Raw genomic sequence first — 17,722 nt, forward strand, 5'->3', positions numbered from 1 at the left:
CCTTACAATCTTCATTCCACACCACTGGGATCTATCTACAGGCCCTCAAGATGCCTCGCACTCAGCCCACAATATCCCCTAAACACCCCTCCACAGCCCCAAGGCTTCTAATTTACCTTTCATCTCTTGAAAGGGAAGTCCTAATTACCTTTACACTGATTCTCTCCTTGCACCCTCAAGGCACATATTGTGGCCAAATAGCAGGGGCAGGGCATGAAAGCTCTTGTGCATGAGCTAGTACTTTAACTGCATAAAGTCCTTGATTCTCCAAGAGCCCAAATGGGGCTGGATGATCTATTCAGACTTGCCATTCAGAGTTTCCTTTCGTATGGAACAGGGCCACCACTTCACTGCAGGGAGAACAGAAGTGGCATCAGATGGCATGCTCATCTACTGCCTTTGAAGCTTCTCTGCAGCATTTTCCCTGAAGATTTGGGTTCTGTTGAAGGGTTATTGGACTAACCAAATGGCCCCCTCCAAATTTCTTAATTGCTTGCAACCTCCAGATATTGACAGACGGGGCAGAGGTTAAAGGCTAGCAAACCATCCCTCAGTAAAGTCCTGATAAAGGGGAGCAGGCCTGGTGATGTGTGGGTAAAGGATGGTTTCCAGGTACCCTATCGAAGAATGTTAGGTTGTTTGGGAGTGTGATAAATGAAGGGGGATGGGCTAGGTGTCCTTTTAAAATCCCTGTTAGTAGCTGTTCTCTACTTGCTTTACCTATAAAGGGTTAATAAGCCCATAGGTAAAACGAAGAGAGTGGACACCTGACCATCAGAGCCAATGGAGGGCTAGAACTTTTTTAAATTGAGGAAAAAGCTTTCCCTTTGTCTGTTGTTGTTCTCCAGAGAGAGGGGACAGAACAGAGACAGGGCTGGAGCTATGCTGTAAAAGCTGTGGGCCAGGTATGAAAATCACCAGATCATACCTAGAAACTACTTATTTGAAACCCCCAGGTACGTAATAGATCAGGAAATGTCTAGGAAGACACGATTAGGTTTATTTATTTTATTTCTTTATAGCTTGTGGACTCTGTCATCAGACGCTCTCAGTGTGGTGCTTTGCTCTGCTCTGCTCTGTTCTGCTCTGTTCAATGGGAAATAAATGTTGATATCAATTGGCTGCGTGCATATTCCCCCTGTGTGCTGCCCCACCTCTGCACAGATCGCTAACCCAGCAGAGCCCGAGAGAACCCACAATGACCACAGACTCTAGCAAAGTACGAAGGCACCCGGGCCAGGTTTACTGTCGAAGGGAAACAGTCTCCAGCTCCCCGGCATAGAAGTCCAAGGTGCTGATAAGGTGCTGCTAGCTAGTACTTATGTGCTCCCTGACAATGGACCATCTCAGTCAGTGGCGGGACTTTCCACTGCCCCCTAGGCCAAATACACAGACACTGCCCCAGGGATGCATTCTTACACACAGGTAAAAACAAGTTACACATCACTCCTGACATATTGAGGTGCAACCCCTCTACGTAGCAAGGTACAACCCCTCTACGTAGTAAGGTGCCACCTCTCACCTTGTACATGTTGGTTCAAACAAAACAACTCTATCCATCATATTACCCCTTTGGCCCTGTCAGCTTGTTCCTTGTTATCTGTGTGGAGTGTACAAGTATGCAAATATTCTGATATCTGGTGTCCAGTATCTTTTAGGTATGTCTCTTTTTGCTGCATCAGCCCTTTCCTTGCCAGCTTCTGTGAGCAGGGCCTGCCTCTGGCTCACAGCTTAACTTTGCTTTGTTTTAGCAATGTCTTGACCATTACTTTAGTTCAGGACACTGAGCTCATACTGGGCCTCTGATAAGGGTTTATGTTTCAGGGCCTCATCTTACTACAGACTCCTCTGTGCTAACCCACAAATGCTTTTGTTTTGCTTGTAACCATTAAGCTGGATCTTAAGAAAATCATTCTTGATGCTTAATTATTATTATATTTTATTATATTATATAATATATTTATATATATATTTATTATATTTTTTATAATTATTTATATTTGCTCTTTTTAAATCTAGCAATAGCCTATGTTTCAGATGTATTTACCTTTTTTAAGAACAGGAATAGGTTTTTGCGTCCTAAGAGATTTGTTCATACGTTGCATAATTAGCTGGTGGCAATAGCTGATTGTCTTTGTTTTCTTTCTCAGCTATTCCCTGGAGGGGGTTGGGGGGTTCAAATGCTTGAGGGTGGAGGAATTAGCAAGTGCGCCTTCCTGGATTCAAAGGGTTTTTTTGCATTTGGGTGGTGGCAGCATCTACCCTTCCAAGGTCAGTGTGAAGCTGTAACCTTGGGAGTTTACTACGAGCCTGGAGTAGCCAGTATTAACTTTTAGAATCCTTGTGGGCCCCCACTTTCTGCACTCGAAGTGCCAGAGTGGGGAATCAGCCTTGACAGGGAGGCTCTAATGGATCTGTTCAGCTTACAACCCAAAATCTCTCAGACCAGTTTAAATACCAGCAATGCTAAAATGAGTTCAGAAAATGGCTTCTGATTTGGCACAACTCTAATGACATCACAAACACGTAGTTTTCTTTTGTTTTTCTAACTAAACCCTTTATTTCCAATATTTTGTGACATTTTCTTTTTCTAGCTGAGAAATCCAGTACCTTAGCCCTTTTTCAGCGTATCACTCCTGTTATGGGCACTAAGTGTTCTGCCCTTTCGCACTGGTTTTATTTTTAATGTAACAGTAAAGTTTAACAGAAAACTAAAAGTGCAATACAAAAATATAATTCAAGCAGTATATTGCCAAGTACACTTTTTATCTTCTGTTTTTGGAAGTCTAGTTTTTATACTCTACAAGAGAATGTATCAAATTTGACAGTCTCTGCTACAAAGAGAGTCCTGTAAATGCAAAATGCACTGCAATGTGCCAAGGAAAAAGGATTCCCCTAACATACGGCTACCCCTCAAACAATCCTTTACCCAAATTTATTTTTCCATCAGATGATCAACCAAATTTGACACAGGTATTGACAAGGTGATTAAAAATAATTGTTGTATCATAACTAAACATTTCCTAATATTTAATCAAAGCATTGACTCTTTTTCTTGTATGGAAAATACAAATTAGGATTAAAACTGATCAGATAATGAAAGAAATTAATGTGGGCCTGATTCTCATTTAGATGGAAGCACATTTCCACTTTTCTGACAATATAGTAGGATGTTTTATTGGGAGCAAATTACATTGACTAAAATTTAAGTAGCATCATTTAAAGTGCTATCATTGCCAGGGCAATATAAAGGTGACTTAGATAAAAATCAGTTCCTATTTGAAGAAAACAGCCAAAATTAATCAGCTAAATTATTTACAATAAATTATTAGATGAGCATTAGTTAGATCTTTCTCCAATCCACCAGCACATTATTCCTGTTCTAGGCCATCAATGCTTCATAGAAAACTACAGTAATACAAAATGATGAATCAGGCTCAGAATTCATTAATTTGTGTATATACGTTTTCCTAGTTTCATGTAAGTATTACTGACTTTCTTCAAGTTGCTCTAAACTACCAAGTCTTTCAGACACTATCCACCAAATAGAGTGATGTATGGTGCTATTCAATAATATCCAACATTAGAAGAACTTGCATTCACTTCTATTCTTTAATGAGATTTTCCTCTTCAGCAAGTTTCAGAAGAACCTACTTAAATGAATTTCTAATGCTATCTTAATTTTATATTGGTACAATCAAAAAAAGATGTGACTTTGTTTTTGCTGAAATATAAAGCATAGAAATTCCAATAATAAAAATGTAAGACTAATATGATGAGTTAATATGAATGTCTTTAGTGATGGTATCACAGAACCCCTGAGTCAAAGGGGTTCTGTTCTATCTGGCTTTGTACATTTAGAATAAATGTCAGAGAAAGAGATGTTATAGTACTTGGCTATGCCATTCTCAAGAAAGAGGCTACAGTTTTCACAGTGTATTTCATCTTTATTATTATCTTATAGGATATCACTGTTATTTTGTAATAAGGCATTTTATTCATTTAGCTTTCAATGATTCAGTATAAAAAAATCCTTGACAACATTTTTCCTGCTTCCAGCTAGCACTTGTCAAAGAAGAAAATTAATTGAAAAATGTAAAATAATACTTAAATTATGTAATGGTTTTCAGAGCTTTTCAGGCATTAAATATCCATGTGCAGTGTAAGTATCATAGCTCCATTTTACAGTTGGAGGGCAGGATGTGGGGGAATGTGGCAGAGATTTGCTCAGAGACACATGGGAAGTCAATACTGGAACCAGGAGTAGGATTTAGGATATTCCTGGAGATAAACTTTTAAACATATTAGGCTTAGAGGTTTTTTTAAATGTGCCTCACATCTTGTTCTTATTGGTAATGAAATTTTACTTTTTATTGATATATTTATCTTGTAGATGGATCTGGCAAATGGGGTGGGGAGAGAGGGAGAAAAGTAGTTCTGATCAAAATAAATCCAAAAAATTCAGCAAAAATAACGAGGCGTCCTTGTGACACCTTAGATATTAACAAATGTATGTAGGCATAAGCTTTTGTGGGCTAAAACCCACTTCATCAGATGCTAATGAGTTCAATGTAATCAAGGTAGCCCATTTCAAACAGTTGACAAGAAGATGTGAGTATTGGCAGGGGGAAATTAGTTTTAAATTAGTTTTTGTAGTGACTCATCCACTCCCAGTCTTTAGTCAGGCCTAATTTGATGGCGTCCAGTTTGTAAATTAATTCCAGTTCTATAGTTTCTCGTTGGAGTCTTTTTTTGATTTTTTGTTGTTGAAAAATGGCCACTTTTAAGTCTTTTATTGAGTGTCCAGGGACACTGAAGTGTTCTCCTACTGGTCTTTGAATGTTATAATTCTTGATGTCAGATTTGTGTCCATTTATTCTTTTATATAGAGACTGTCCGGTTTGGCCAATGTACATGGCAGAGGGGTATTGCTGGCACATGGTGCCATACATCACATTGGTAGATGTGAAGGTGAATGAGCCCCTGATGGTGTGGCTGATGTGATTAGGTCCTATGATGTTGTCCCTTGAATAGATATGTGGACAGAGTTGGCCAGTCCTCACTTACAGAGAGCCCCACAACCTGAAGCAAATACTCACCAGCAACTACACATTACACAACAAAAACACTAACCCAGGAGCCAAACCCTGCAACAAACCCCAGTTCCATTGAACTCATTAGTACTATAAAAGTGATTTTTCTTCCCTTCTTCCCAACTGTTGAGAATAGCCCACTTCTACCTTAATTGAATTGGCTCATTAGCACTGACCCCCCACTTGGTAAGGCAACTCCCATCTTTTCATATGCTGGGTATTTATACCTCTCTGTATTTTCCACTCCATGCATCTGGTGAAGTGGGTTTTAGCCCATGAAAGCTTACGCCCAAATAAATTTGTTAGTCTCTAAGGTGCCACAAGGACTCCTCGTTGTTTTTGCTGATACAGACTAACATGGCTATCGCTCTGAAACCTGTCATTATCCAAAAATGTCAGCAACTCAAAAAAATCTGTTTTGGGGTAGGATGAAACATGTTTTCTATGATATAAAGTGATGGTGGAAGAGGAGGATGTGGCCTCCCTATAACTTTTGTCTCATGAATGTTCATGAATTGCCACTATGAATGGAAATGAATAGTCATTGGGCCAGGGAATGTGTGTAAGAATGCCTTTATAGCCTGATGGTTTGAATATTCCTCCCAAAGGTATGAGGCCCCAGTTCAAGTCCCTATGCTAACAGCTATTTAATTAATTCTAAAAAGTGGAACAGCTTCACCAGGAGAGACCAAAGGAAACATGCTCCAGGATATCCCTCAGCCCAGTGGCTAGGCAACATCATACAGGAGACCCAAGTTCAAAACCCTTGTGTATTTCAGGTAGAGAGGGGAATTGAACCTGGGTTTTCTACAGCTTGGGTGGATGCTCTAACCACTGGGCTAAAGACTACACAGAAGGCTGCTACCTGGCAGCTCAGTCATAAAAAAATGTTCAAAGCTATTTAGCAAATTCATGTCAAATTTTCAAATAGTTGCAGGTTGACTGGAATGGCATTTTTTAGCAAGCAAACAATTTGTCCAAATTTTTTTTGCGGATTTCTATATCTGTAGAGTTCTGTTCACCATACTGCATAAGTACCCAGACATCACAGAAGTCCACAGAAAGGAAAGTTGAACGTGAGCCATAGGATCTGGACCTGGAGATGGGTCTTCCCTTGCCCTTCCCCACCCCCCCCCCCAAAAAATTGTACAGTCTCAGAGCCAGTGTTTCAACTCAGGCCACTCTATTAAATGAAGTTTTCAGTTAGATAATTCACCAGGAAGTCTACAATGGAATTGAAATTTCACAAATGATTGTAGTCAATCTTTTATGTATGTTCTTCTCAACCAATATTTGCTGATTAAAAGTAAAACACAAACAAACAAACAAAACCCACAAAAAACTTGGTGTTCCAAGAACAATGCCTAATTTGGAAGTTATAGATCAGTTCAAAATGAATTATCCTGCCAGCATAAAGTCACTTGATTTTACTATGATTGCTTTTTTTCATTTTTCTTTCTCTCCTTTTCTCTTTTTGACTGGTCTCTGAAGTTCTTGGTAAATACTTTCTATGTTATTTAATTGTTTTAGAGATGTCTAAGCCTAATTATCTTAATATTGACTGTCTTACAGAATAAGAGAGCTCTAGCTGCTATCAGAAGTCTACATCTGAAATGGGCATTAATAGATATATTCAGTGCATGTCCATCATAAGGAGGATATAGATTTGGGAGTGAACTAAGTGAATTAGAAGTGGTACTGTTAAGAATATCAAAGTTTCTTTTCTTCTCAGCCAGGAGTGGACTCTGGAGGTGTCAAGCTATAAGATTCCACATAGTCTTCTCATCTGAAACCCTTGGAAAGTAATCCAATTTATTTTTTGACCAAATCTAGGCTACCACATCACTTTGAGGAATGACTTACAGAAACTAATGGTAGGTAACAAAAGCTTATTTCTTCTTCTTCTTGATTAGACCATTTGCTGCATGTTCATTCTATCAGCAAATCTATTTGTGTGTGTATGGAATTGCATAAATGTGTAAGGAGAATCAATGAGCCCTATCTGTCAAAGTTTCTTGAATGTAGCTATTTCAGGATCAAGCTCAAGAATGTGCAAAGGGATGGGATAAGGAATTTAAAAAGAAGTAGATATTGTGGATTTCTTAGATTGGGCAGGCTTCTGGTTTTCTCCAGGTCGCAGTTCATTATTTTTATATAATTTTAATAATAGATTTTAAACTACAAAAGAGCACATACTGAATGAAAACTCAGAGGTTCAACAAAAAAACACACTGAGTCCCTGCCTCCACTAAATCATAGAATCTTAGGTGTGTAGGACTGGAAGGGACCTCAGTAGGTCATCTAGTCCAGTCTCCTGCACTCAAAGCAGAAGTAAGAAAATCTAGATCAGGGATTGGCAACCTTTGGTACACGGCTCTCCAGGGTAAGCCCCCTGGTGGGCCAGGCCAGTTTGTTTACCTGCCACGTCCACAGGTTTGGCCGATCACTGCTCCCACTGGCCAAAGGTTAGCCATCCCAGGCCAATTGGGGCTGCAGGAAGCGGCGCAGGCTGAGGGATGTGCTGGCCACCGCTTCCCACAGCCCCCATTGGCCTGGAATGGCGAACTGCGGCCAGTGGGAGTCGCGATTGGCCGAACCTGAGGACGCAGCAGGTAAACAAACTGGCCCAGCCTGCCAGGGGTCTTACTCCGGCAAGCCGCGTGCCAAAGGTTGCTGATCCCTGACCTAGATCAAGTAGGTGTGTTGTTACAAGCATATAGTATAAGAGCTCCATATTCTGTGTAGGCTAGTTGTCTTCCAACTATGATTCAATGTGTTTGATCTACAAAACTGTGCCTGGCAGTGCCGCCCGGGGGGGTGGGGAATGGGGCAATTTGCCCCAGGCCCTGGGTCCCGCAGGGGCCCCCATAAGAATATAATATTCTGTAGTTTTGCAACTTTTTTTTATGGAAGGGGCCCCCAAAATTGCTTTGCCTCAGACCCCTTGAATCCTCTGGGCAGCTCTGGTGTCAGGTCTGAGAGTCAGTTATTGAAAAGATTGCCTCTTTCCTTATGCCATGTTGGGGAAATTAGTATATACTGGGATACTTTTAATGTTAGCATACGGGAGTTCAAGACTCCAGAACTGGTAGGAAGTCATTCTCAGTAGTGGATCTGTATTTTTGGAATCTACTCCATCTGGCAGTCCAACAAAGCTTTTGATTGGTGAGTTGAAGTATGTGGTGTAAGATGTATCTATTTGGTCAAATTTAGCATCTAGATCATTTTGGGAAAAGAGTTTGCAAAGGTTTGTAGACAGAATATTTTAACCCTGTATATTCTGAATTTTGTATTTTTAAATTCATGTAAAGCATCCATGTACTGAGATGAAGGATGCCATTTACAAATTAACAAGCATAATCCATGCACTGTAGAAGAGGTGACTACAAAGTCAGTGATGACAGTTCTGTTTATATCAAACATACAGCCCAAGTTATATATGATCAGCATTTACATTTATATAGATTTTTAATAGCATGATTTTAGCGGTTCACTGTATGCTATTGTGTCTCTATACCTAAAAGAAAATTAGCACAGTGAAGAAGATTGAGAGGGATGGCATGGTACAGGTAGACTTGTACTAAACATGAACATTAAAAGGTTAACAGTGACATTAGAACACATTTGTTGAAATCTCTTTCCTATACTGTTCATAGGACTTCTCTTGATTTTAGCTTCAGAAAGTAAAAATAGTCCAAATTATCAAAACTTCCAGCAATAGGTGATAAAATCCCAATGGAAAGGAGCCCAGAGTTCAAATGTTATGTCCATTTATGTTATTTTGTCACTAAAAACCTGTAGTAATCATGTCACAATCTTATGGTAATCAACTCTATGGTAATGTTTATAGAAATATATTAGAATTATATTATGTCATCATTAGTAGCCCTTTTCATTATAATGTCAAAATCAGTCTCTGATAATTTATCTCATTATATGAAAATAGCCCTGTTTCACTAGATTATCACAGGAAGCCAATAAGAAGTTCCAACAGTGCATTCTTAAGCCAGATTCTACCAGGAAGGAGATGTTGACCAATATTTCTAGAATAAATTCAGGTTTGGTTTGAAAACTTGAAGGGATACAGCTGCACTAATTTTCTTCCTTCAAATATGGCTATTACATTCTGTAACTTGCAGAATAAGTGATGTTTATAAAATAATGTTTTGGCATCATTGCAAAATATACAAATATTAAAAAGAAAATTGAAGACACAATTCTAGCAGGTTCAAGTTGAATGAAGGGTGTCACATGGTTTTGGAGTGACTCACAGCTGTGAGCACCTATCTCAGGGCAGACTGTAAGAAAACAAGGGCAAACACCCCAAACTAGTGTTATTCTTTTGTTAGATTTCACCAAGCCAGTAACAAATGTAAACTCCTGGATCACTATATCAGTCTTACCATGGAGTCACAGACCTCTCCGGTCACAAAACTGGATTTTGTGATAAAAGGTTATTAAAACCAAAAAACACACCACATCCAATTTCTCTCAGTCCGAAGAGACCAATCACTTACCCCAAATCAATTGGCATTCCAGATCTTACACCAAAAACGAGGCTGGAATCCAATTATATAGTAAACTAACTATTGGTTTATTAGCTAAGAAAAAATGAATGAGAGTTATTAAGATGTTAAAACAAGAAAATTATAATAGATGAGTCAAATGTGTAAATCCAAAATGATAGCGGAGATGTAGTAATTTGCCAGTTTCTAAAAAGTCTTTTCAGGGCTACTTGGAATAACTCTGGGGATCTCTGTCTTCTTGTTCAGTTATTCTACCCTGTTAGAAACCAAACAGTCCAGAGATAAAGGATCTCTCTTTGAATCAGTACTTATAACTTCTTTTCACAGACAACAATCTATCAAGTGATTGTATTCACATATAAAGGCCAGTTGCTTTGAATTTAGCACTTTTTTTCATTTGCATTTGATGAGTTATTTAGGGATATGTATAATGTAAATGCTTGCCATTACATTATAATATGAATAGAGAAGTGAAAACAATAAAAGTAACATTCCATTCGTTTTCATGAAGTTTTAACACCTGAATACACTCTTACATTAATGTATAATTTGATCTAGGGTTATTTAAACACCGGACATGCATAATGCTAATGTAGTGTAATAGTAAACAACAGGTTATAGATAGGTGAAAATAATAATATTAACATCTCCTTTGATTTTTATTAACACACAAGTAAATTGGCCTGAACATATTCTAATATATTTAACTCCTTTGCTATTCACAAACAAGAGAATTGGCCTATGGCTCTAGTCTGAGCTGGTCTGTCAGCATCACAAAAGGAAAAGAGTGAACAAGCAGTGCAACTGTTGAAAAGTAACTATCATGTTGTGCATCTGGCATAAGATCTATCATTTCAGTTTCAATTTAATTTAATTTAATTTAATTTAATTTTTTTAATCACTATTATTTTTAGTTAATCATGTGAGCTCACTAATTTAATTAACTAATTTAATTAACTATGTGAAATTTATGTATATATTAAGTGTGAAATCCTATCTCCACAGTCAACTTGACTTTGACTTGAATGGAGCCAGGAGTTCACCCTATATTCCTATATATAGGCCCAACTCACATACCCAAAGATGTCAGCAGAAGCAGAATCAAGTGCATAATGAGTACTTATATGATATGAATTCATCCTGGATGAAGAGAGGTAATAGATAGAAGATAACTATTAAAAGATCATCCAGTCCAGAGGTCGGCAACCTCTGGCACGTGGTTCACAAGGGTAAGCACCCTGGTGGGCTGGGCCAGTTTGTTTACCTGCCCCGTCGGCAGGTTCGGTGGACCTCGGCTTCCACTGGCCGCGGTTCGCCGTCCCAGGCCAATGGGGGCGGCGGGAAGCGCCGCAGGCCGAGGGATGTGCTGGCCGCGGCTACCTGCCACCCCCATTGGCCTGGGACGGCGAACCGTGGCCAGTGGGAGCCGCAATCGGCCAAACCTGCTGACGGGGCAGGTAAACAAACTGGCCCAATCTGCCAGGGTGCTTACCCTGGTGAGCCGCGTGCCAGAGGTTGCCGACCCCTGATCCAGTCCATCTCTCTGCAAATGAAGGACTGTTTCCCACAGTGCATTTTCAAGTGCTTTGCCTAATTTAGTTTTAAACATTCAATTCAATGGGGTTTCCTGCACTTCTTTTGTGAGACTGTCCCCCTAGCATAATAGATCTGACAGCATAATAGAATGTGGTGTAAGTTAAAGTGCTACCACAAAACCTAATTCATAGCATGGTCTGGAATCACTGTTTGCTATAGAGCTTGTTAGTGATTTTAGTCTGTTGCTATGCATCCAAGTTTAAAAATATTCAAAATCTACGGCAAGAAAGTCATTTCAGCTCTAGAAAATCCTTATCTAAATGTGGTTTTATCCTGAACAAGTGACTATATAAGTAGCAGTTATGGGTACCAGGTTTATTTGTGGTGATTTTCCAAATTTCAACCCATAAGCCTCTAATTTTTAACCCAGGGTCTGAGAGGTAGACTCTATTATTTTCCTCTTTGCTCATTACCCCCACCAATAAAGGCTCTCCAGACCATATGTTGCTAAAAGTGACACCTGCATAAACCAATTGCTTTCAGGGAAGTTATTCAGACGTAACTGGTTGGAATGTAGTAAACAATTCTGCTGATGATTCACAAAGAGAAATAAAATCCAGTTGTTTTAGCTACATTGGCTCTGCAGAGGTAATAAATAGGTTTTCTTGCTGTTTTTTACACCTTTCACTTACTAAAATACTCTGAATTCACACAACAAGCAGGTCTGTTAAATAAGAATGTACCATTTCTTCACTGTCACTTGTCAAAATGGAACCATACTATAAACAAAAATGGGCCTTCACTATATTTTTTAAAACCAATTCTGCAGAATATAGTGAGATCTCAATTTTAACAATATTTTTGTAACTGTTTAAAAGCATCTCACATTAAGACAAGCTTCATCAAATTATGATGTTGTTGGCATCATCCAAAATTCAGAATTTCACATTAATTTTAATTTTAACTGGCTATGCACATTTCTAATCACTCTGGGCAAGTAATGTTTGGTAGGCCAATAAAATATACTAGGTGTTTGATTGTTTTTTTCCGTATCATAAATCATCATGAGAAAGAATGGAAATGTAAATTTTGTGCCTGAGCTGATAATTTTTTATGACATTTGTGGTAGAGTCAACCTAACTGAGGGTACGTCTACACTACCCGCCGGATCAGTGTGTAGTGATCGCTCTATCGGGGATCGATTTATTGCATCTAGTGTAGACGCGATAACATCGATCCCCAATCACTCTGCCATCGACTCTGGAACTCCACCGCAGCGAGAGGCGGAAGCGGAGTCGACGGGGGAGTGGCAGCAGTTGACTCGCTGCCGTCCTCATGGCCAGGTAAATCGACCTAAGATACACCGACTTCAGCTATGCTATTCACGTATTCAAGTTGCATATCTTAAGTCGACCCACCTCCACCTTAGTGTAGACCTAGCCTAAATTACTAAACTTTTTTCTTTATTTAAAAATGCATATATAATGTCCCCAAGGTTCAGACAGGCTTAGATTCATGATCAGACAAAATGAATAAGTCAACCACAGTGTGCCTCTTAATCAGAGATCCCGTTTTTCCTCTAGCCTCCTGAAGAGATCTAGAAGATGGTTTTTTTTATTATTGAACTTCTCTCCATAATGCATATTACAATCCAATATTTTTTTGCAAACATGGAACCAAAAGAGAGTGCCTGCCCCAAAGAGTTTGTAATCCACGCATAAGAAAAGGAAGAGTACAAGGAAACAAAAAAACAATATGGTCAGCACAGGTGGCTGTGATTTCTGCACACAAATAGCCAACCCATTCTCAATGGGTTTTTTTGGCCTCATGACGGAGGAGAGTTTTAAGGAAAATGAGTGAGTTTTGTGGATGTTTACAGGGAGGCTGTCCCAGGCATGAGGGGCACCATGGGAGAAAGCATAACTCCCATGTGTATGTGTGATGCAATGTATTCTAACCATTTTAATGGTCCCATCATATTTTCCTGTGTGCTTCTGATCATAGAGGGCGTAGTAAGATGGATTGGACAGCACTCTGGACCTAGGAGACAGGCAACCTGTATACTATTCCTAGTTGTTATGTTACCTTGGCCAAGCCGGCTCACCTCTCTGTGCCTATGTTTCTTTTGATAAAACAAACAAACAAACAAAAAAACCATATACAATATACTCATGTTTATCCGAAACCCTATTATCTGAACCTCCACATTATCCAAATTCTTTCCTTGTCCCTCACATATCTCATGCTGAGGGACAAGGAAGAGATTAAGATAATATGGAGGTTTTGATAACAGAGCAGAGACCTCCTCCAACAAGCACTGCGAGGAGAGGAGGACGAGCTCCGGCTGAGGAGGAGGCTGCCATGCTGATGAATGGCTCCTGTGGCATCCCATGGAGTCCTCTGCAGCCCCACTGTCACATAAGTGAGTAAGTGTGGCTGCGACAACAAACCTGGAGAGGGCTACCTGCACTGCTGCAGGGCTGGCAACACCAAGTCCCTGCAAGCATAAGTTGCAGGGAAGGTTGTGGACCTGGCAGACAGGACAGTTAGAAGAAGTGCAATGGCCAGTATAAAAAGGCCGCACACAAAACAATTCCTAGCGTGTGTGGAAACCAGTAGTTAGAATTGGGTAAGGGGAATTCTCTTTAGCCCCTGCCTATCATATTATCACTAACCCAGGGGTCAGCAACCTCTGGCATGCGGCTCGCCAGGGTAAGCACCCTGGCAGGCCGGGCCAGTTTGTTTACCTGCCACGTTGGCAGGTCCGGCCGACCACAGCTTCCACTGGCCGTGGTTCGCTGTCCCAGGCCAATGGGAGCGGCGGGAAGTGGCGCTGGTGAGGGATGTGCTGGCCGCGGCTTCCCGCCACCCCCATTGGCCTGGGACGGCAAACCGCGGCCAGTGGGAGCCACGATCGACTGAACCTGCCGACGCAGCAGGTAAACAAACTGGCCCGGCCCGCCCGGGTGCTTACCCTGGCGAGCCATGTGCCAGAGGTTGCCAACCCCTGCACTAACCACACTTCATACAACGGTACCAGCATGGCTGAACCCTCTGGACTTCAATGGGGCTCTACACAAGCACATAGATCCCATTACAAGATTAGAGACTAACAGGAAGTGTAGAGAAGAGACAATAGTTTAGCAAAGGCCGCAAATATACTGACTGTTAGTTACACATTTTGTCATGTTCATAAGTGAAAGTTTCATGTGGCAGCAGATGCAGTAGATTCTCTGTAAATTTAATCCCTTTTTGTACTTCTGTTAAAATATTTATGACTATCACACATTTCTGCTCCTGGGCCACATCACTCCATGGCATTTGAATGCTAACTGTTATATTCAAAAACACAGCTGAAACAATTTGTTTAAACACATTGCTATTTGGGGGTTTTCCTCCTTATCATTGGCTATTTATTGCACTCATATTAAGAAACATTCTTATTTAAATAAAAGAAAATCCCACACTTATTACTTATATTAAAATATGTTGAAGTGAGTATGGTTGTAAATCAAATATTGTGGCTGTCTCAGTTGCATGTATGCAGAGTGATGCATTTTCAGCACAATGAACACTCTCCCAAATTTGCAAAGATTATGTGGTTTAACATATTATGCTGTGCACTGAAAATTGATTCCACAATAACTAGTCCATATCTTCAAAGAGACTGTGAAATGTCTTTTAATTCCTGATAAAGGTTTGCATCACACCGCATTATTCCATGCAGTTTCATTTTTAGCTGTATCATATGACTCCCTATAACCTTATTCCAAACAACATTATGTATATTGTCATACAACATGACAATTCTGAAAAGAAAAACAATGTCCTATCTGAAATTGCGCTGAAAAAGTGGACATTATCCAGATCTCAAAAGGCAGATCTGGTTAAGCAAGTATTTCATGCTCAGGGTATGTCTACTTTTAAGACGAAAAAGTATCCAATTTCCAAATAAAAAGTGCAATCTATCTTGTTGCAAATGTATTTATTTATGTTAATTACAGGATGCTTATCCTGCAGCATGTATGTTTCATAAAAATCATTAAAAACCATTACAAAGTTAAAGGGAAAAAAGAAAGAATACAGAGGTAGACAACATAAAAACTCTTACCTTCTAAAAGAATCAAATATTGTTTTCCTTTTTTATATTTTATCTACATTTCATACAAATATTTTTTCATTGACAGGCACAGATCTGAAAACAAAGGTTGTTGTTACTTAACCACTGTGGTGGCATTCCATTGGTTGAATGTATTTTTGTTTTGTTTTGGTTTTTTTTTTGGCAGCAGCATCTGTCATGTTTTTATTCAATTTAAAAAAAATCAAATTAGTAACATGCTAACTACTGAATAGAATATTTGAAAGAAAGGAAAGGTTTTTTAACCATGAATAGCAAAATAATAAACATAAAATAATAAACAGCAGCAAGAATTATTATAAGTAACTTATATGGTAAAACACTGGACTCCATTCTCTAAAAATTACACATGATTTGAGATGTAGGAGTTTAACTAAGGACTGAATGAAGAAAGAAAAAGAAATCACTATTTATAGTATACTATCTCTTAGTGGCCTTGAGTGAACAAACAGAAAATAGCTATGAAAGCTGAAATATCTATCATTAAATTCCTTGGTCTTCACTCCTTACAAGAAACCTGTCTAACATATCACAAAAGTTTCAAAGGTTTTGGGATTTGAGGACTTTAATGCACAGCTAAGTAAAGAAATGTATGAGACCATTTAAAGAGAAACACATTATTGTTTTTAATAGGAAGGAATCAACATGGAGGAAAATAATACCTTTACAATGGAGCTTGAAATTTAATGTAGATTCAAATGCTATACTCCAAACATAAATAAAGTGGCTACTGATAAAGATTCAACATTTACAAAAGTATCTGCAATGTTGTCTATTTTATGTTGCAGGAAATATTTGTCAGTTAAAATATCTATTGGAGTCCTAGATAGCACTGGAAGGTAAACGTTTGTTGTATGTGTTCCTTTTGTTTGTTTTTAAAATGATAATGGTACATCAAGCATACAATAGAAGTCAGATATACAAAGGGGTAGACAGAGGTTCTTTATGTTTGATTGTTATATTGGTTTAAAGTAAATATTAATTATGTGTGGATTGTCATTGGCTGAGAGGAAGCAGTAATGGAAGTAGGAGGAAATAGGAGTGGCTGTGGAATGACCGCCCTGCACCTTTAAGTGGGGAGTTGGGAGTGTTGGGCTGGCTGGCCAAATGAAGGGAACAGGGCTTTATGGCGGGGGGAGGGGAGAGAGAGAGAGAGATGAAAACTGCTACAAAAAGGGGCAAAGTGGTCAAAGTGGAATGGGCTAAGGCCTCCTGTGGGACTACCCCAGCAAAGCTGATGGGTCAAAATTTTGGGGCTGGGTTTAATGGGGGTTCTTATCCCCATTATGTAAAATAATAATAATTAAAGTTGGGGTGGGGTTTGCCCATGTTTTAAAGACAATAATTCCACAAGAATAAATTTGGGGTACAGTGGCAGGGCCGTCCAACCAATTGCCTGTGGACAACTTGTGGGTTTTCCCCCCGAGGCTTGGCCCCTGGAAAGGCTCCAGGGAATTTCATTGCTTCATAACCTCTCTGGGGTTGATAATGGCATAGCCCACACCTTGTCTCATTTTCAGGTCCACAAATTTCTGGAGTTCGCACCAGGAGCCAGCCAGGAACCTGGGGAGATGGCACTAGCGCTGTGCAACCTTGGCATTGAATGGTTGTCAGTGTGGTGCGGCGATCAGTTGATCTGCGCATATGGCAGAGCTATGAGAGAAGTTTTAATGATTTCATGCAGTTTCAAGATCAGGAAGGCCAGTCAACAATATGGCCCATTACAGAGGAACAGGTGCTCTGATACATGCTGTTACCGGCAACCTATCAACTGGCGTCCTCCACAATCTTGAATCGCCTTTCTGCCATTACAATTGTCAGTAGGCTAAATGATTACCCTGATCCTTGCAGTGGCTTTTTAGGTTGAAGGTTTTTGGCTGGGTGGTTGCATACCGGTTGTCCCAGGGTGGATTCCCATTGTCCCATCATGGTTTACATATTCAGGCAGATATAATTGTGGTGCATCTTGGGGAAAACAATTTCGGAATGTTTAAGGGGGTGGAACCAATGCTCAGAACATGGGGCTGAACTTAGGGTTGATCCTTGAACCTTTTCCAGGAGTTAACGTTATTTGGTCAGACATACTTCAGCACAGGGTCTGGTGGGGAGCCATGAGCCCCTCCCTCCCTGCCCCCCAGGGTGGACAAGGAAAGGAGATATGTGAACAGGGAGGAGGCCAAATTCCTTGGGACCATAAAAGGGACAGTAATTTCACATCCTGGCATAATATATGGGCAGCAGAGTTGTTTCAGGAGGACGGGGTTCACCTAACCGACTTAGGTGTTGTCTTGTGAGGGGAAGGGGGGGTGTGGAGGATAAAGTCCTGGAGATGGATTTGTTGGAGGAACCTAGAGGGAAAAAGAGGGGGAGCTGGTGGAAGCCTCCCACCCTGGGTATGGTAAGGTCCTGGCAGTGGATTTTCTGGAGAG

Source organism: Mauremys mutica, chromosome 1, assembly GCF_020497125.1.
Source record: "Mauremys mutica isolate MM-2020 ecotype Southern chromosome 1, ASM2049712v1, whole genome shotgun sequence".
Classification (NCBI taxonomy): domain Eukaryota; kingdom Metazoa; phylum Chordata; order Testudines; family Geoemydidae; genus Mauremys; species Mauremys mutica.